The 22,070-nt window shown below is 40.0% G+C and overlaps 1 long non-coding RNA gene across 1 annotated transcript; it reads left to right on the plus strand.

Annotated features, from left to right (window-relative positions):
- Window positions 1–5,808: 5,808 nt before the first annotated feature.
- On the plus strand, window positions 5,809–17,601 carry LOC139432958 (uncharacterized). The gene is made up of 3 exons (XR_011642524.1): window positions 5,809–5,944; window positions 16,786–16,865; window positions 17,509–17,601. It is a non-coding gene; the product is annotated as an uncharacterized lncRNA (long non-coding RNA).
- The last annotated feature ends 4,469 nt before the right edge of the window (window positions 17,602–22,070 follow it).

Raw genomic sequence — 22,070 nt, forward strand, 5'->3', positions numbered from 1 at the left:
TCCTGTATTTTTGGAGTATTGATTACAGCGTTTAAAATGTATTTAATGAAAAGTCATGAAAGAGATAAGGAGGAGAAAAGGCGTGTTTAGTTATATATTTAATGTACAATGTCTGAATCCTCTGTAATGCGCAACAACGAACATTGGAGACATGGAGGGCCGGCCCCCAGCAGCGCCAACCGGCACACGGGGAGGAGCCAGCAGAGGATATTTAACAGCTGAAAAAGTGGTTCTCACCCTCTTTCCTTTGCTCAAGAGAACCAGAACACAGCTGTTTTTCTGACTGAACACTATTCTGCTTGTAACAGTTACCTCGCCTTTTTTAATTAAAATACCCATTTGAACCTTCTAAGAGACTCCATTAGTCTCCTTTTTAAAGCTTCTCTCCTGGACGCGAGAATAACGAACAAAGCACAACACATTGTTCTAGTCAAATGAATGACTTGGACAAGACTTACTACACTGTTGTAAAAGTGTATGTGGCATAGAAAGTATTGATATTATGACATGCTAAGGTACACAGCCGTAACTATGCCAGCTGGTACCGAGGGATCCGTGAGAGCAGAAAATCACACTATATTTTTCTGGCAAGCCAGTGCAGTCTTTTCCCATAAACACAGCCTCCTCATACATTTCATTGCATCAATTTGCATGTAGCATTCCCCTTGCTTCACAACACATCCTTAAGAACAGCAAACCATAACAACTGATGCAGAATTACAAACAGCACTGAGCTGCATGGATGTTAATCCAATGAGCTCATGTCACCATACGTACCTGCGCTTTTTTTAAACATTTATATTTATAGCTTGAATCAATGCCACTACCACAGCATTTAAAGCCTGAGCAACTTTCCAATATGTGTCCCTAGATCAGTGGTTCTCAAACTTTTTCTGTCAGGCCCCCCCTTTGGAGAAAAAAAAAAGTCGGGCCCCCCTAAACACAAATAGTCAGGCTCAGTGGCGGCCCCAGCGATTTATTTTGGGGGTGCTGTGGGTAGCTTGACGTTTCATAGAGGGTGCTCAAACATTTAGGGTTTCCCATTAAAGGAATGGTATGCTCATGACACTCATTTTTAAATAATTATCATCCGATAAAACAGACCAGTCTCTGCCAGTCTTTTTTTTTTTTTTTAATCCGATGACATTATCAGTGATTTTAAACTGATTATATACCGAAATAACATCAACACTGTGGGCGCCGCCATTTTCCGGACGTGACGTAAACCATGCGTTTGGTTTTCGAAGACACGTTGATCTCCATGTTATTTACTGTAGTTTCTCTCTTCAAATATGCCTCACTGTATCGCGAAATATTGCCACAATTCTGATAGGAACAATCCACGGAATGCTCGGTTCCATCTGTTGCCAAAAGGTAAGCATAAGAAGTACATTCGGAGGCAGTGGCTAGCGAAATGTGGCCGGCCCGAACCGAAAGATTCACAGGCTCATGTATGCAGCGAACATTTCAAATTTCCGGACGACTACTCTGAGAGTATGATAAAACATAACATGGGATTTATGGAACAACCATTACTTAATGGAGATGCAGTACAATCGGTCTTTCTGGTGTCATCACCGACCAGGACACCAGTTCGGCCAGTTGAGAAATCGCCCTCTGCAAGTGTGAAGCGACGGAGGAGCAGAAGTAGTGCTCGGAGTAAGAATAAGGTATGTTATAGCGCATTTCCATTGCAGCGGCTAGCCCCGTTTTAACGTCCTTTAGCGTCCAGGCCAGGACAGTTTTTGGTGGCCTTTCCATATAGCGTAGTACCGGCTAGTGTGTATTTTCCCCCAGTTTTTTCCGGCCCCATAAAATCGTGATTCTATGGCCAGGGACAACGAAGCTGAGTATGCTAAACTAGAGAGGGAATCGCTAGCAAGGGTGGTACTACATGCATACATATAGTATCTTATATCATCTTCCTATTATACACACATGCATTTCCAAACATTTGGACTACCTATGTTGCAAATGTATTATCTTTTCAATGTACACACGGCATCTATTGCACGTCTGTCCATCCTGGGAGAGGGATCCCTCCTCTGTTGCTCTCCCTGAGGTTTCTCCCATGTTCCCTTTAAACTGTGGGTTTTCTTCGGAAGTTTTTCCTTGTACGATGTGAGGGACTAAGGACAGAGGGTGTCGTATTGTCATACTGATATGTATGGCTGAATTCCCCCATCCAATCTCTTCACATTGGTCAAAACTTCTTCCTCTGCTGACGAGTCCGAACTGAAATACTCCGCCATGTTTCCGTGTGTTGACAAAGTGAACGCATGGATGACGTCACGACCATCACGTGACTACTGAAAATGGCGGCGGCCAGACGGAATATACAGGTTTTGATAAAAAAAGAGCTATAACATCATTATTTACAATATTGAATATTGAAGTTAAATGCATCAATCTAGTGCACTTTGAGAGCAAAATGAAGAGATCTATGGATACCTCTCTCAACACCCATTTGAAACAGAACTGTAAACAGATCTACTTTTTCTTTATAGATATTTTACAAATCACCCTTTTAAACTTTATTCTTGTTTTATTGTCATATAGTATTTCATACCTGTTTTTAATTTATTCTCTTATTTTTGTATAACTATAATGATCATATAAACGTGTGCCTCGGAAATAATTGTTTACATTAATGGTGACCAAAACGTTTGAGACCCACTGAGATAACACTGAGAGAGTTCTTTAGTTCACTGAGTCTCTCAGTCTGACAGGAGAGGACTCTCCTCCACTTTGTTGTTGAAAAAACTCCTTATATTAACGTTAGCGTAGCTCGCTAGCACCAGAAGCTAACAACAACGATATCCGGTACCGGTGCGCTCTCTCTCTCTCTCTCGCTCGCGCACACAAAATGGCTCGTTCCACGCACGCACGCACGCACGCACGCACGCACGCACACACACACACACACACACACACACACACACACACACACACACACACACACACACACACACACACACACACACACACACACACACACACACACACACACACACACACACACACACACACACACACACACACACACACACACAGAGCCGAGCTTTAATGAAACACAGAGACCCAGACGTAATAGTACTGTACTGCATCATATTATTTTCGAATCAATAATTTTTCAATTATTATTTTTTTTTAATAGCCATTTTTGCTACTGGTCTCTCGCACCCCACCTGGCATGCCTCTGCACCCCCCACTTTGAGAACCACTGCCCTAGATGGTTATGAGTGTGTTAAAAACCCAACCACAAAATTATAATAGCTTAAATAAAACAAATTCAATTGTTAATTATATATTTCTTAAGACAATTTGGGTTATCTACTGATAATTGTAACCTGCCTTCAACTGCAATGTGCTTTGGGAGGGACTCTTCCTTGTTAAACTTTTGTTTACTATTCTGAACTCAAGGAAAAATATGTTTACATTTCATTTTTTATATTTTCGGTGTACTCGAGAATAGCATAATTATCTCCCTGCCTCATAAAGTGTGTAGTTATTGGCATAGACAATAAGAGCAAGGAGTCCTTAAGATGAAAACACCCTACTCTGAAAAAACGTTGACTTAAATTAAAAATATGATGTCAACACATTTCACATAACTGTGGCTATCAGGTTCATTTATTATTGCTTTCAACTAACCTAATACAGCTATGTGAAATCTGATATTGTATCTGCAAGTGTTTAGAGCTGTATTTTGTATTTTGTTTGACTTTGAACCAGTTTCTTCACCAGCAGCATTGCATGCAACCTCAGAACTATAACCAAGTGGACCGTGAAAAAGATGTGAGCAGGGGGGCCCCCAGACGAGGGTGGGGTCCTATACCCCCGGGTCTGCCCTGCTTTGTGGTTCCTCTGGAGGCGATGTGTCAGACCATGTCCATATGTGGAGAGAGACGTATTACGCATTGTAGTAGTTGCTGAATATATTCTCCATGTTCCTATCCTATAAAGTATTTATTTGGCTTCTTGTTTTCTACTCTGTACTGTAGATTTCCAACACAAGTATACAAATCACGTTATCTGTGATCTCGCCAAGTTGTGAAATCTCTCTGTACTGCATTTGTTTTGACATGCTTTCCTCCTGGAACAAAGCGGACTAAATTGACTACACCTTGTGACTATGTTTATCAGTTCTGTATATGAGGTCAACAAGAAACTATTCAAAGTCAACCACTACAGAAACAATGTACATCCAACATTATAAAGGATTCCCGACTCCCATGGTATAAGAACCAAAGAATCTGAGCCTGGACAGGCAACATGATTCATGCTCAAGAATGTCCTCTTATTGTACACATAGGCTGGTATTGTCTTTTTATCCTTTAATGTATTTCATATAGGCGGAGGTACAATGATCAGATTATTATACGTGATGCTAAAAGTAACAGCGTGTGGATATTTGAGAGCTTTGATTCTCTTTCAGCCCTCTAAATGTTCCCATGCTTCACTGAAATAAATAGGGTGTGCTATATAACTATGTTGATGGTCTGCTGTTTATATATTTAACGTGGTGTTAATTCTATGGTGGTGGAGACATTTTTCCAACAGGCAAATAAAATGGTTTCCATACTACTGTAGATGTGTTTTGATGGAAAAGACTACATAGTTGAGAGCAGATCGAGCAAACAAAGTCTGCTAATGGCGGCCATGTTGCTTTACCATTTGTGCGTGCATACTTTAAGATCCTGCCAAGCCAACTGTATACGCTGAAGGTGACGGTATTTCACAGTTTCTCCCCACTGCACAAACGCTGGACTGTCCGCTGTGTGTTTTCACTTCCATAAAAAGGATGCAGGTGTGTGGCTGTAAGTTGAACCTAAACCTCATAGGCCCCAACACACACCCACATAAACACACACACATCCTATGGGAGGTGTGTTGCCCCTCTATCCCAGGTGGATCTTGGTCAAAATAACTCGGGGTTGTGCTCAATCCCGAGAGTCTTTGAGTGTCGACACAGCTTCACACCCCTGAGGTCCATAGTTGTTTTTATCAAATGGGTGAGTAGTAGTAGTAGTAGTAGTAGTAGTAGTAGTCTTCAAGTGTGCATGTATGCAAAAATAAACCCATCAGAATCAGAATTGCTTTATTAGTCCCACAGCAGGGGTACACAAAGTCATGCAATAACAAAGAATAAGCTAACTTATGTAATAGAGAAGAGAAACACACATTAGTAATAATAGAATACAAATAGACAAAAAAGTACACATCCATGGCTAAAAATGAGGGGCAGCAACTTCAGATATACTTGACATAGGTACACATTAGGTGTTGATACATTATAAGAAATGTTGGGACATTTATAACAATGTGGCTTTTACATATACAAGGTGAATATTACACAGTATTGCAAGAAAAGTGTCTAATTTTTGCACAATATTGCAAGAAAAGTGTTGAATTATTGCAAGAAACGTGTCTTTGCATGCTTTGTTTTGGAATTTTCCCACCACATAACTCACGGTATTGATAGTCAAAGAAGTTGCACTGTATGCAACCTTGTATGAAAACAAGGAGAGCTTCAGAATCAACCTTCATTATATCTGTTTGTGCGTGGGAAGCTTAAATAAAAAAACTGGATCGTGTAGAAAAACATTATTAGACGTTGCAGCTGTTTTGACTCGTATTCATTCGTCAGAGGGTTTTTTTAACACCAAGGTCACTGAACTTTAAGTGGGTGTTGCAATGTCTATCCTCAGGTAACCAATGAGAATCCTGAATTACCTGGTGTTAGTAGAGCAGGGGTGGGGCTTGTCCTACCAAAACAACAACTTGTTATTGTGACAGAATGTGTGCCAGGGGGTGTGTTAGAGGATGATAGTTAACAGGATTGATAAGGTGATCGAGGAAAACACACTCTCAAGGTTATTGGAGAGAAGACGGGGTGTGTCGTGTCAAACCGGTTCCAAATGAAGTGTACACATGCAATTCTGTGAGTGTGTGTGTTTTTTTAACTTATATGTGTAAAGTCTGTGTTTGGGTTTCATTGTCTGCATGATTGCCTGTGTATATCCACTACGCAGAGACATGTGTGTTTCATTTCAGAACCGACACAATCCATCTCAGGTCATTTTTCATAGCATCTCTGATCTCTGCCCCTCGCGGCAAATGGCCTCCCATGTTACACGAGCCGCGAGGAAACACAACACCATTTGGCCCAAAGCTGTCCAAATATGGCCCGCAGCCCACTTGGTCATGCCTGTCCAATGACTTGAAGGCTAGCACAAGTAATTGTTCAGCATGTTCCTAATTCAATCAAATGCAATTTCGTTACAAGAGCACAACAGAGACAGATAACGACTATCCTCGTTTTCTTTGCTCTGTCTTTTCAAACCATTCAAGTGTTTTTTAAATGGTGAATGTAATAACTAACAGAACAACATGTGCAAAATGCTAATATTGGCCATGGACAGAACACCCTCTGTCTCTATTGGTTAGGCACGGGGAATGTTTTGTGAGCCATAGAATCAACTCTACTTGCCTTTATTATGTGACCTCAATATCAAGCCTATCATTTTCTCAGCCATTGTTTGAAAACCCCCTCTCCCACTCTCTCCCTCCCGCAGTAATCTGCGTCAGTTTGGTGATAATTATAGCATACTGGAAGTGATGTGGCTGGATGTAAGCACTGCCTCTCGGGTAGGAAAAACAGCAGGAAATACTTCATTTCTCCTTTCTCCTTTGGGAGACAAGGACTGTGTGGGTGACTTCGGGGATGCGAACAATACGCTAATCTCCTGACCTCTAATTTTCTTGGTTTCACTTCCTGCCAAACAAATGGGCTGCCAGGGTGGATGCTCACTGCTGTCATAATTGTATCCCCTTTCTTCTTTTTTACTCAAACAGTCATGCATTCACATGCTCTCTCTCTCACACACACATACAATAACTAACTGCCCACTTAACTGCTGTGAGGGGAACAGCCCTAAGGGTTTCCAGTATGAGTGTGTGTGCCCGCCCTCTTCTTACTGTCTGCAGCACATGTATGCATGTGTGTGTCTATGCTCTCTAATGTTCTCAATAGTCTGATCCTGTTACGCTAATGGTTGAAGCCTTGCCATCCTTTAATGGTGTACTCTGTTCACCAGGGACAGATGGATGACACGGGAAAGAATGAGACACAGACACACACTGAGCAGCACTATCATGTCGCATGTGAGCACACACATGGATTGTATGAAGAAACAAAGCAACACATCTCCATTACTGGAGACTGTTACTTAGAAGTGCATTTAATCATGTCTTTCACTTTACCAGATATGGCAGTTTAGAGTCTCATAGATCTTCTTCCTCTTCATATCTTCCTGCCCTCCTCTAACCAGAGCGTGTTATGATTTGATAAGAGAAGGGCATGTTATTTCTAAATATGGTTACCTCCACTATGCCACAGTACCTTCCTGATTTAAAAATATAAGAAATGTATTATTTTGATGGTGATTTTTAACCATATATGATAACGTATTTGTACTATTAGAATAATCAGCAAGGTATATATTATCTTAAATATAACATGTAGTAAAATCAAAAGTCAATGTTGTTGTCAAGCCATTCTGCTGGCTGTTTTGGCAGCACTGGTTGGCTGTTCGGGGCTGGTGACATCGGAGGGTGAAGTAAAAAAAACGATTTTTCTTTACATTACATTTTTGGTTTGATTGGATTCCTTTCTTTAATAATGACAGAAAAGTATAAACATAGCTTTTGGATTTTAAATGTCCTATTCCATTTCCGCCTATTCAAGTGTGTTTATGTGTATATTTGCAAAAATGGTAAAAGGTTTTGGTATTATAGATCTTTGCTTTATTGTATGATTTGATTTCTGTTCAAATGTGGTGACATTCTGATCAATATTTCCAGGGATACAGTACATGCAATAAGTCCAACATGGATCCATTCAGAAGAGCCTACATTTTCACTAAGTCCGGTTATTGGAAAGTTCTAAAGATCTACCAATAATAAGAAAGTGCAGTAAGAAAAATGTAACCAACCATCCGTTTCATAAACTAGACATATGAAAATTATTAAAAAACATGGTTGTGCTTTGTTTTACCTCGGGTAGGGGTATCTCGAAAACAAAAGCCTTTTTGGGTGGTTTGTTCGTCTACTAATGCAAGAGAAGATGCAGATACTGTGGAGGATCTTCAGGGATGTACTTCTTATATAAGAATGTTTTTCTAATGTTTTGCAAAGTAGGCTTTTTGGTTGCCTTTTGCACACTTCCCCTATATTCCTATTTTTAACTGTGCAGCTCCCCTTGCCTAAGAGGAAGAGAAGTACATTGTTCATGTGAATTTGCTCACAAGCAGTTGTTCTCTGTTATGAGGGAGCAGCTATGGCTTGGAGGTTAAAGAATGGGGGGGGGGATTATGGTTAAACAAATACTGGCTAACATCCAAAGTTAGGCTGGGGAAATGAGGGGAAGAAAGTGTAATGCTGTCCTGTCCTTCAGTAAATAATCTTAAAATCCACTTAATTAATATAATCCTCTGTTGCTTCACTGCAAACATAGTATACTATTATTTCAGTCATTATATTAGTGGGTGGTATTAGTGTAAAGCATGAGACACAATCAATGTGAAACACCATAATCACATCACAAACATCCATAAGTTTGACAGCAAGTTCTAACCGACCTGTGCTGTAGACAGAAGGTGCTCCTCCTTTGGGTTTGGCAAATGTTGATGTTGTTAACTATTTTAATGGAGACGCTGCAGGGAGGGAAGGCTCCTCTAAGGTCATAAAAACCGTTTAAACTTAAGGGCGACCTACAGCACTTGAGCTGATAAACGTTAGTCTTGTTTCGTGTTTTGTGAGCCTGAGTTTCACACAGGCTAATTTGGAATCTGCACATACAGGTGGATGTACATACAACGTGTCCATAGGATAAGCTACATATCTCGCTTGTGTCTTTGTCTCCTAAAGAGTGGAGTTTATCAGGTGTTAGCGAGCCAGAACTGCATGGTTACAGGTCGTATAAAAAGCCCAAGCTCAGCGTCCTCAGCAGGAGATAATTGTTACTACCCTCAGATCCTGGCTCACAACATTACAGCAGACTTCACAGGAACAACTCAGGAACAGAAGACAGCAGAACAGGACAGAATATGATGCACAGGAAAAAAAACATCAGAAGAAACTGACATGGACAAGAAATTACAGCTAAATATACAAATTAGTGAAGGAAGTTAGCCGCTACTAGCATAACATACCCACATAGGTGTTTTGATCTGGTTACTATTAACTTGGGAACATATTGCAAGTGGTTTAGTTGAGGCATGACCTCGGAGAGTTAAAAACACTAACCTGAATCTCAGAACAAACATGTCAGTAGCTGAACTGCATTGTGGGTACTGTCTAAGCCAGGACTCAGATATACATTGATTTAACAGAATGGGTTTTGGTTCAGCTGCATTTAGTTTTATACATCAGTAGAGTGCATTTATAATAAAGTTCGCAAGCATCATCTTTCCTAAAATGCTCTTGCAAATTAGTACTATATCAAAAGAGACATCCTTGCATTGCAAAACAGATGAATATATTATTTTAATAATAAAGCTCTGGAAAGCTATCTCAGGAGCATGCCAACAAAAGTGTCCCTCAAAAGATTAGAAGCACTTTAACAAGGTTACACATGCGTGGACAAATAGTAGATGAGCAGCTGTGGCTCTTTGGTAACCTTAACCTTTGACCCGCCTGAGTGTGGTTTCTATTTCTGTCCTCCTGATGGTCTATAGTTGCTGACCACAAAAGGTCTTGTTTGTTTATCAGCACTTTCCGACCCATGTTTCCATTTCCAAAGAGATAAGCCTGCATTATCAGGCTACTTTGACTCATGCAGAAGTCTTAAAAACAGATCCTCTCTCTGTCAGTCACTCAATAGATACACAAACTATGTGAGCCCCCGCTGCTATCACAGCTGTGGCGAATGTGCGTCTGTTTCAGATTTGGAAAGGCTTCCTGCTAATCCAGTTGCTTTGCTGATCCTCTTTCTATATCCTTTCCAAAACACCTCTCCCATCAATTAATTCATAATTAACCCATCATGATTCACGTCACGTGTATGTCCTTATGAGAAGCAGCATTGTTACATTTCGTGAAATCTACCATGTTGTTATTAAATTCAGCTTTTTTATTTTTACCCACAACCCCTCCTCTTTATAGCTTGTATAACAGGTGGGGTTGGTTCTTAGTGATTATGCTGGAAGACAGGCCCGGTTCCAGAATAAAATGACTAAGGGTGCATCTGAGATTAGAGAGGGTGCAGTGGTAAAGTGCTATTTTTATAAGTGGGGAGTGTACCTAACACCCTCTATGGGGGTCCTCACCTCCTCTTCGGGGGTCCGGGGGCATGCTCCCCCGGGAAGATTTTTTTTTTTAAATATTGAAGTTAAAAGCATCAATCTGGTGCACTTTGAGAGCAACATTAAGAGATCTATGGATCTATGTGCTCTTTGCTTGATTCATGGCTTCCCAGTCCCTTATCACGTAGCCTATAAGAGCATGGCGCCAGTTGTTGTAGCCAGTTGTGGTGAAGGCATCTGACTTACTTGAACCGAAATGTCTACATGCATAGCAGAAGATGGCATCTTTTTTACATGAATATTCCAGCCAATCTCTGTTTAACCATATTATCTGTATAGTTAGATCCCCCCTTCATGACTACTGTGTGGGGGGTGCATTCTTTCTCAACTCATCTTTTTAAGTAATATTAAGCCTTAAAGTTATGCATATATTAGGGCGTGGTCACATTGAGTGACAGCTCTGTCAAGTAACTGCTGCTGCTAGCTTCTTGTCTCTCTGCTAGCTGCTCCGTGAAGCTACAGGGACTCTGCCTGCTCAGTTCATCCAGGGAACACTGTCACTACCCGATCTGCAGCTCTGCCCAATCTGCAGTGTGCATGTGCGAGATGGTCCGCCATATTGGACAACTCCGGACGGCAACCCAAGTAGGACAACATTGAAACAGTGGCTTTTGGCAAAGCTCAAAAATAAAACGAGAGAGAGATGAGTTATTGTTATTACAGCGTGACTTCACTATTATTTAACAACTCTTTTTATTGGGTTCTTTTATTTGGGGTTAAGTACATTGTCAGAATAAGTGAGAAAGGGATTTAACTTATGTTAGACAGCTATCATACTGAATACATATTTACTGTGAATGTGTGCAAAAATGTATGGCATATGGCTGTCTAACAGAAGTTAAATTCATTCCTCACTTATTCTGACAATGTACTTAACCCCAAATAAAAGAACCCAATAAAAAGAGTTGTTAAATAATAGTGAAGTCACGTTGTAATAACAATAACTCATCTCTCTCGAGTTTTATTTTTGAGCTTTGCTAAAAGCCACTGTGTCAAGTGTCCATCTTGGGTTGCCGTCCGGAGTTGTCCAATATGGCGGACCATCTCGCACATGCGCAGTACCGATCGGGCAGGGGGACGGATCGGGTAGCGACAGCTGGTACCATATCTGCTCGGGGCCATGGATGTATAATAGAGAGGCGAAGTCACGCCCATCTACTTCCGGCCCATGGGACCCCGGAAGCGAAAAATGTACATTGAATTCAATGGAGAGAGAAAACGTATCTTTTGATCCCGTTTGAATTGTGCCACGAACTACACATATGATGTTTGTCAATCTTAAACAATAAGTTCCATGTCAAAAAAGTCACATTTTGTCGTGAAACTGTTGAAATATAAGACTATGAAAAATACGCGACTACAAATCCCAAATCCCATTCTTGTTCGCTTAAGTGATGTCACAGGGGATAATGCTCCAAGTGGTTGCGACTCGTAATTAAAGCGAAGAAGAAGAAGATCTCATAACTGATTTATTCCCTCCAATAAATAAGAGATTGCTAAAAATAAATTCACTTTTACAAGATGCCTGTGTGCTTTGTACCAGGTTGTAATCACATAAGTGATCATACCACTTGCTCGTTCTATCGATTCCCGTCTGATGAAAGGACCAGGAGTCGCTGGATCAGACATATCAGGTAATATCATAGGTAATATACATGTTGTGCATGGAACATATATAGTCAAGTTAGCTACCTAGCTAGTAGCGACGAGTAGCGAGCACGTTAGTTAGCATTACATTACTTAGCCTTGTCACTTTTAGTAGCCTTACCATGAAGTTATTATTTTATTACATGAAGTAAACCAACATTTTAAACAGCAAGAGTAGTCATGATGGTAAGTATTTCGTGAAACATTTGAAGAGTAGCCTACTGCGCCATCCACCGGGTGCTAAGGAAGCAGTCAGGGAGAGTCGAAGGCAGGCAGGGAGCTTTGCATGACAGATTCTTCTGGACGTGTTTCATTGTGATGACAGTAAGGGTGAGTCAATCTGTTTGTTGGAAAGACATTAGTTGAGTGATTACTGAGAGAAAATTATTAGAAGAGATAATTATTCAAAGTGTTGTTGCTTTAAAGTGTTGTTACTGACCTTTTTCTCTTTTATTTCCTTTCCCTCACCTGTAACTGCTGAGACCCTGAGGAACATGCACACTGACCTGCCCTGGCAACCTGATTTCCACTGTACGTAATAGTATTTGGTTATGGTATATTATTTATATACATCAAAGGCACAATGCACCCCCCAGAGACACACATGTATTGAGTGTGATATTTTGCATAGGTCAAGTGAAATCATCTTTACACACTAGAAAACTGTAGGAGCGGCAACTTGTTTTGAAATTGAATTTTTAATATCCGATAATAAAGTTGATCTGTTTTCTTTATTCTTCTCTCTTCCCAGCTCCATCCATCACCATTCTCTGTTCCTGCAGGTCCTGCTTGCTAATCAATGCTTTATTTTTTTACACAATTACAAATAAAGTCAATGTATTGTATGACATGAAGTTGTGCTTCATTCGGAGTTAATAATAAATTCATTCTGCCTTCAACTGCACAATGACTGTGGACTGCACCGACATCCATGTAGCTGCCCCCAGTAAGATGAACCAAGCAAAGAGGGTCACCGTCATGCCCAAGGACATCCAGCTGGCCCGCCGCATCCGCGGAGAGAGGGCTTAGACTGACCTGAGACCAGCACACCCAAACACAACGGCTCTTTTAAGAGCCACCTACAGTTTCAAAGAGTTGCAATCCTACGTTATTATAATGATTAAACTGGTTCATGTATCACTTAGTTTACTGAACCGTGATGAATGAAAGAAATGAGTGAGGTAGTGGTTTACTGAAGTTACAAAGACATTAATATATGAGTAACAGGTCAGTGTAAACACAAGCTTCTGTCAATTATGGATCATTCAAACTATATACAAATAATATGTAATAACGTTCTAAAATAAGTATTCGGTATATTCCTTGATAGCTTTTGGAGAAGGTTGTTTACTAAAATCTATCGTTTCAACTGTTTCACTTTATAAAAAGGACCAGGTGAGTAGAGCATTATTGAGTTTCTTATTCTGTCAGTAAATTATCCAAATGAAATGTTTATCATTATTTTAGTCAACCCTAAACAAATTGATTGTACCTTTTTAATAATGACCTTACATGGTCGCCAAAGTTAAATTAACTTCAGAAAATCAAATCTGTTCTGAAAAAAAAATAATAAATGTTTAAAGATAGCAACTTGCCATCCCACTGAAAAACAGTCCGTAGAGATTTAAAGGCGTAGTTGTAGTTCAGTCCAACGTTTCATTTGGATTCATTTCTCCAACAGTCAACTTTATTGTCAATCTTACTCAGTTTGTGTTTATAGACGGAGAGATCAAAAAGACTTTTAAATCAAATAAAATTATACAATTTAAAGATATGTATACAATATATATATATATATATATATATATCCTATATACACCATCATGTATAATGATGGTGGACACTTCACCTCCAGCAGGGCAGATGGCTGCACAAGTCCATCGGGGGATGCTCCCAAAACACCGACTCACTCACAAAGAGACCAGACTCGAACACTGTCACCTGATAGGCCTGCACAAAAGCCTTCACCCCTTTGGCCTCGTTTACAACCCCCCAGTTGACAGCCATGACTCCGTCCAAGTTGTACCCCCCGAGCACCCTCTTCATGAGGGACGCGCATGGAGTGGATGAAAGTCCCGACCGCAGCACAGCAAACAAATTGACAAGATAACCAAAACCCTTGAATCTACACACAGCAAATAAACTCAAATGACACAACGAGATGTAAAAGGAGATCACACATACAGTATAGTCGATATAAAACTGGCCGCTTCAATCTGAAGAGCAACTAAAACAAAACACAGGAGTTTACCTTGTTCTTGTGAACACTAATGTTATCCACAGCATACACAGAGACCACGAAGTTCTTAAAGAGAAAACTAGTTACTGAAACAAAACACGTTAGTGTACCTTGTTAGCTAATGTTAGCTAGCTGACATTAACGTTACACATTGCACTCATGTTACTCACCGAAACCTTGTAAAGCCGGTCCCGCTGCTCTTACAGAACCGACTAACTCCCCTTTCGTGTATGTATAGCTCTCAACGTGTCCAGACTTGTAGTGATGTTCACCTCGTTTTATACTTTTATTCTCATTCTGAAAGAAACAGGTGAAATTTGCTAACGTGACGGCCATCTTTGTGATGGTGATGCGTATTGTGCGAGACCAGAGACCTGTAGTAACTTCACAGTTTTACGACACATTTTTATTTTTTTGACTTGCAAAATATTCTTTTAAATTGACAAACATCATATGTGTCATTCGTGGCACAATTCAAACGGGATCAAAAGATAACCTTTCTCTCTCCATTGACTTCAATGTATAATTTTACGCTTCCGGGGTCCCATGGAGGCTCCCGGAAAGGGAGGGACTTCGCCTCTCTATAAGAACTGGATACAGCGTGGGAGGCGGGGCCTCATTCATTCCTATGAGAGTTGCTCATTAGCGCATGATGACAAAATGGCCCAACTTTTGAGAGAGCGAAACGTCACAGATTACTCGGCATGCCTGAGAAGTACCCGTATGTGCACTCATAGAGCATGCGCAACTTTAACCACGCCTCCCAAAAGGCTCGTTCACATTAAGCACGTGAATTTGCGTACACGTAACAGCACCGCACATTCATGACAGCATGGTATGGATTTATATTAACGAGGCGGCAGTGAGCAGCTAGCGGCTAGCTAGTAAATTATGCTAAGTTACACATCAATTGTTATGTACTTTTATATTACGCTGACATCAGGATCTAGTGATATCCAAGCAACAGAGCTTCATTTAGCATGATACTTGTGTGTGGGTTGTACATGAAACCACTTGGTAATATATAACAATGTATATGTTGAAGCCTGTTATGATCAATTGTGAATTAAAACTTTATCTAAAAAGTAAAGCTGATGATGGATTACTGTGGTGGAGTTAAAATAACAATAGCCTATTTCTTTTTGAAATGTGATGGAGTAGAAGGATAGTAACTGTGATTATTCATGTTAAGTAGCCCACAAGTAACTAAAACAATTGCAAATGCAATAAGAAGCTACAGGAACGTTAATCTACGTCAGTAATATTAACTTTATTTAATACAACATTTACGGTACAAGATTTACATCATACAGCCCATGTAGTATAATATTTTACAAATGATGAATTACAGCAAACATGTGCAATATATCCATTATTACAGCTCCGTGGGCTGGCAGTAAGGCGATATGGGTCCGTTGTTATTGTGCATCCATGGGTAAAGATTAACGCATGTAGTGCTGAACACGTAACATGAACGTGCCGGGCGGCGCGGTCCCGTGGGTTAGATGCGCGTTCATAATGCCGAGGGAAATAACTCTCAGAATAACGTTATTAGCACATTTTTACAACTTCAGGAACGAATGTTTTTAATAAGGGCTATACAAGTGTTCATACTGGGTAGTTTATTTAGTTTAAAAAAAATTATCCAACGAGTTACAGACCATTCTTTCCCCATGTAAGTCAATGGGAAAAAGTGTTTCCGGGCCTGGCAACCAAACGGATGTGCAGTACCGCCGTTTGGCCAGCACGAATATTTCCATCAGACTCCGGCGCACTTCCTGGGGGCTTGGTGTATTTACGTCACAACCGTCATATTGTACGGCAACTCACCGCAACTCACCTCCCTCTGCTGCCACACACCGGCCGTCTGCAGAACTGCAGCCTGAGGAACTCGGGACAGCTTGTTATGTGTGGGGTCCCAAAACTGACACGGGAAATAGATTTAAAAGAAATAAATAAAAAGAAATAATAATAATAATAATATTAATAATAGGACCAGTGAAATACAATAGAAATTAATACTAACTTAAGTATGACACATTTATGTACTAATTTTTATTTCTTGATCTGTAGCTATTTGTTTGTCAGTATATCTCATTTACTTTCCCTATTCATTTATTTTTCCATATTTTTTTAAGTTAAAGAGACAAACAAGAGACAAACAACAAAATGAGTGCGGGACCGAGCAAAAAGCTAAAAACATATCACTTCCAACCAGAATGGGAGGAAGAATATGTTTTTGTGCTGTCACATTCAAAGGTTGCTTATTTGTAAAGCAAGCGTCACTTTGCCAAAGAAAGGTAACGTTGAGACTCGTCACAGTCATCTGAAGAACGAACCCAAACCTTGTTGTTTTTATTAATTGCATTACCAAATGGGTATCAAATAAACAGTAAGCATTGGTAACACAACTTCCAAAGTTACAGTAAAATAAAAAGGACCCTGACTCGGACAATACACAATCCAACATGTTCAACAGAAGAGAATCAGTTATATTGTTTGTACACATGGTACTTTACCTGTTTGTTTAAGGTGTCCAGGTGATGCAGACAGGCTGGACCAGAGAGTGAGAGACAGAACTGGACTCCTCACAGCAGTGAACTTCAGCTCAGGTACAAAGACTCTTTTTTCATACTGTACAAAGAATCAAGAAAGATATTGGTTTAAATGAATGAAGTATTGACTTGTATACACCGATATACATTCCATTAAACAATACTAAATACTAGATCACCTACACATCAGTTAAGTTGAGGGGTTTTTCCATGCAAAAAGTTACATTTAGATGTTAACAAGCAATATGATTGTGTGAAAATGAGACCTTGTGTCTCAATGAGATCTACACCTGTATAAATAAAGGCTAAAGAAATATGGTTTTGTCAGCTTTCTAATTTAATGTATTGAAGGCAAAGATATTTAACACAGTGAGAACTGCTACTATTTATCTCTCAATATTGTCTGTAAAAAACGTGGTAAAAGTTATTCTTTCAGTGAGACAACAGAGCAAGCTTCTACAGTTTACTACGTTTTGATAACAGTTACATATTATTTTGATAATAACATATATTTCAATGTTGATGAACTTCATACTGTTCATTCATAATCTGATTGCTCACTGTTGAAATAAAAAAAAAACATTACAATTACAAAATAATTATATCTACAGCCCCTAAACACACAAACACACCACTTTCATAAATAACACACTTGTTCTGCAATAATGTTTTATGTTTCCTGTAATTTTTGTTCGGAAAGGACATGCCTGAAAGACACGACATCTTCTCCTTCTCTGAGGGTCAAGAAGAACATCCAAGAGGAACATTAAAAGCTGATGTTATGAGATTTTAAGACCTGTACAGGACATTCACTAAGAAACTACTTTTATTGTAAAAACAGTCAGCTGATCGAATGCAGCTATTTCCACATCTACACTCCATCAGCTGATTATTTCTATTTGCCTCACTTTATGAGCTTCACATCACTTGTGCCTTGTACCGCAGAGTTTGCAACGTCACAAATAAATGGGGCCAATCTTCAGTCAGATGTGAATGTGTAATCTAACATTTTCAGTAAGAATAATGGACAAAAGGAGAGCAAATACAAATACAGTTTATTGAAATGTGAACCAAAAGTTAAATCAAACATGTTTTAAATAAAAAGCACATATGGACAGAAGGTGTAAACCTATTAAATGTATAAGTAAACACATTTAGTCAAATAAAGTGACAGACTAGGCCTGTGCAGTTGGTATCAGCTGTGCCCAGCATGTCCTCCTCCATCAGGCCTGGTCCTCCTCGCTGAGGAAAGACCCTCAGTCCTCTCCAAACCAACAGATAGGACGTCCATCACACGGAGGTTTCTCCCTGAAGTCTCTGCAGCTCTCTGGACACCATGCTGTCTCAATCCGTCCACACTGAATATGAGAGGGGAAAAATGAAAATAATAAATGCTTTAGACAATAATAAATATAAAGTTAACTGTTGAGTTACTCAGTTTTTTTAGATTGTCAATACTATTACTGTATAACTAATATCTCAGGTTAAGAGACACATTCAAATAAAGATTGGTCTTTAAATACATTTTGTCTTTTGAATTGTTTGTCTAAAGTCAAGGATCTAGAACTGGTACTTAGTTTTAATGATACAGTCTGGTTATTATGCTGTTTGGAGGAGGCCTCACAGGTAAGAGTACTAACTAGCTACCATCACATGTACCTTAGCTTGACTTAAATGTATTAAACTTATAATTAAGTGATATCAAAATATAAATAACTAATGTCATGCAAACATATTAATATTTGCTTGATTCCAGTGTTGAATTTAGCACAATTGCATACAAACGTTAAGGGGTTTTAAGATTCTGAAGTATTATGCTAAAAACTCAATAACTTAGATTATTATTTATAGTTTTGCTGCATAGTTTCATGTCCGCTTACCATAGAAACGTAAAATGCGACGGCAGTGTGCAGATGGGGAGCATGTTAGCTTAGCTTGGTAGCTTCAGCTAGCTCTGGAACTTCCAGCTCGGTGGCAGCAGGTCCCGCCTTTGCCCTTATTTGGAGCAGGCTGGAACAGGCGGGAGTTGAACTCTGACGTCACTGTCGAGCCGTTAGTGGCAGACTCCGCCTACTAAGGGCTTCTCTGCAACTCTGCAGAATCTTATGGGTGACGTCACGGACCCTACGTCGATGTATATATACAGTCTATGGATTCAACACACAACAGTAGGGAACAGTGGGGGGAACCATGAACATAAACTGGGGCCTACAGGTTCAAAAAACGACTTTAAAACAGGTTCTCATATTAGAATAATTACAACATATGATATGTCATAACAATTGTTTTGATTTTCCCATTAGTGCCCCTTCACCTCTTAGGAAATATTGGTTTTGTCTTATACTCCAAAGGCAATTAAATTGCAAAAAGCATGTGACCTAAGATTTTCAATGACATAATTACTCTGTAGCTATGCTAGTTTGACAATAAAGAACCTTGAACCTTGAATTTAAATTAATTTTCTGAAAGTTCAAACTAAAATGCCTTACAATTTACCATTTAGCAAAGCTATGTATCTCTACTGTTGTTACACATACCTTTCTAATCTGCACATTTAGGCCCATGCAGTTTGCATCGCTCAAAATGTATGGTATTTTTTTTAAACAGTTGTCCCTTACTTTAGAAAGAGGCATTATGAGAAGTAGCTTCAGACTTTTATTTCTTTCTCACATATACTTTTGATGTTTACCATAGAAAGACATACTCTCACAAGTAACTCTAGTTTAACCTGGAACTAGGGTCAGATCTCTACCAAGGCCATTAGCGTAAGAGAAAAATAATGTGTGTATCTTTGGCATCCAGTAAACAACTGTAAGAGTGACATTTTGGAGAAGCAGTGTGGCGTTTGTTTTTATGAAACAACATTAAGTGCAGCCTGGAAGTTTTGCTTGGCTTTGATCAACGAGAGAACAACCACTACTGGCTGAAAAATGACTATTTTCAGTGTGAGAAAAAGTTTTTAGAGAGTACTTGTCCATGGACAAGTACTTGTCCGAATACATTCTTCACTTGTCCAGAATGGACAAAAATTGGGGCCACTGGAATCTTCTTCTTCGTCATCGTATTTAACATTTTTCCACGTTTTTTACGACACCGATAAGGTAAACTTGCGGTAAGATTTGACTGCATCACACATAGGGTTGGGTAACGTTTGGATTTTAACGATTGCGGTTCTGCTTTTTGATTCTGGTTATTTTCGGTTCTCGATTCCGGTTCTTTGAGAGGGTAAAAATAAGTCCCATGACAAACTGGGAGAAAAATATATTTATGAAAACATTAAGTCCTATTTACAAATCACTTCATACTGTTTAATTTCTTACGGTTATTGAATACAATTATATAAAAATAATCTCTGCATTGTTTAGTTAGTTCTAAGTGGTGCAGTTTGAGAATGTACAATTGGCCCAGTGTCCTCTGATGTTACACTGCAACCTGCCTGTGAGACAGAGTCCAACCACACATGTCCAACACATAGGCCTAATAATAATAATAATAATAATACATTATATTTATAGTCTATAGGCCTAGCGCTTTTCTACAACTCAAAGACGCTTGCACGCTTACACGTGTCCTGCAATACACATGCTGCAGCTTCCCAGCTGCTCACTGTAAAAGTAAATAAATAGTATTTTCATTTCAATAATCTTTCTTTACCCTGCTTCATAAAAAATACTGACATCCCTGTGCTCCTCCAAGTCTGGGGGTCCGGGGATGTGAGGAAAGCGCGAGGACACAGACAGGGAGGCTGCTTCACTTCATAAAGGAGATGGCGGTCAATATTAACAACACGGGAGCTAAAACGCTTAATAACCTTCATTACGTGTTAGAGAAAGAACATAAGAAAGTTTGACAAAGATGAGGCTGTTAAACGGGCAGCGGATCCGCTGTGTGTAGAAAGAGAGAGAGACGCTGAGCTGCACCGTGCAGCGATCAGCTGATACGGAGCATAGAGAGAGAGAGAGCTGCAGTCCGAGCGGCTCGGCCTCGCCTCCTGTCCTCACAACTCTTATTAATCCCGGTACCGGACAATTGTTATTTGTTCTTACATGGAACCGAGTTTTGCTTCCCAACCCTGCCACTGTGCTACACGTCGTCATTCTTATTATACATCCATGGTCCCGCTCCGCCCCGCCCCCGTCTAACGGCCCGTCTACACTACAGCGTCGACAGCGTAGAAAACTCCAATCTGCCCATTCACTTTCAATGGGGTGACGTCACGTTGCCTCGTTTTTTCGCCGAACTGAATTGTGGGTAGCAGAGCGGTCCGTCTCCGCCGGAGACGCCGGAGTAGCCAGCGCCAGCCAATCAAATACCGTTTCTGAAAATCTGACAGCTGAAGCCGTAGCCAATCAAACCGCGTCTAAGCTGGGAGAGATATCCCGCCGTTCATTTCTATATTTCAAAAAAAGTTTGAGGAGAAACTAACTATCGGCGTAGCAATCACCCGGTTTTGTATGACCAGACCCTCTTCACCTACCGGGATACAAACCGGAGGAACCAGGCATGGAGGGAGGTGGCAGAGACAGTGGGTGAAACTGGTAGGTTTTCGCCTGTTTGGGGAGTTTATATATATATTGCTCCCATAAAATCCCCGGGGTTTTTTGCTTTGTATGTCGGGGGCGGGAGATTCATGTGATTGGTTGTTGGTCGTGTTGCTTGAATAAAATCCCCAAGCTCCAGACACGCCCAGCTCCAAGCTTTTTTTGAAGCTGTAGTGTGGACGCTCCGTAACAGTACAGAAAGCGGCGAGATGCATTTCCTTAGGAATCGACAAGCAGAACCGAAACTAACATTTCTAAACGAACAATGGCGGACACGGACAATTTGCGAATCACTTCTGCCTTTTGTAAACTGAATTTATCAATAATTTGTCAATAAATGAGGGCGAAAAACGTCACTTGTCCGCCGGACAAGTCAATTGAAAGATCTACTTGTCCGATATCATAAATAACACGTCCCGGACGGTGGGACGTGTGCTTTTTAGCACACTGAATTTTCCAACTACATCCAACATTGATGGAAGAACGAAGATTAAAGGAAAAGTTAGATACTAAAATTCAATTGACCAAATCTTTAAGAGAAATTCACTGGAAACAGTCCTTGTACAATAGATGCAAAACAATAACATTTGGTATATTTTATATGCAGCACATTTCTCAAAATATATTGTCCCTCCCCCTTGAGAAGCCTTCTGTGTTTTTCTCCGTTTTGTCGTGAATATTGTCTTTAGGGGCACATGCAAATATAATCCATGAGAGGGAA

This window comes from Pseudochaenichthys georgianus, chromosome 23, assembly GCF_902827115.2.
Source record: "Pseudochaenichthys georgianus chromosome 23, fPseGeo1.2, whole genome shotgun sequence".
NCBI lineage: Eukaryota > Metazoa > Chordata > Actinopteri > Perciformes > Channichthyidae > Pseudochaenichthys > Pseudochaenichthys georgianus.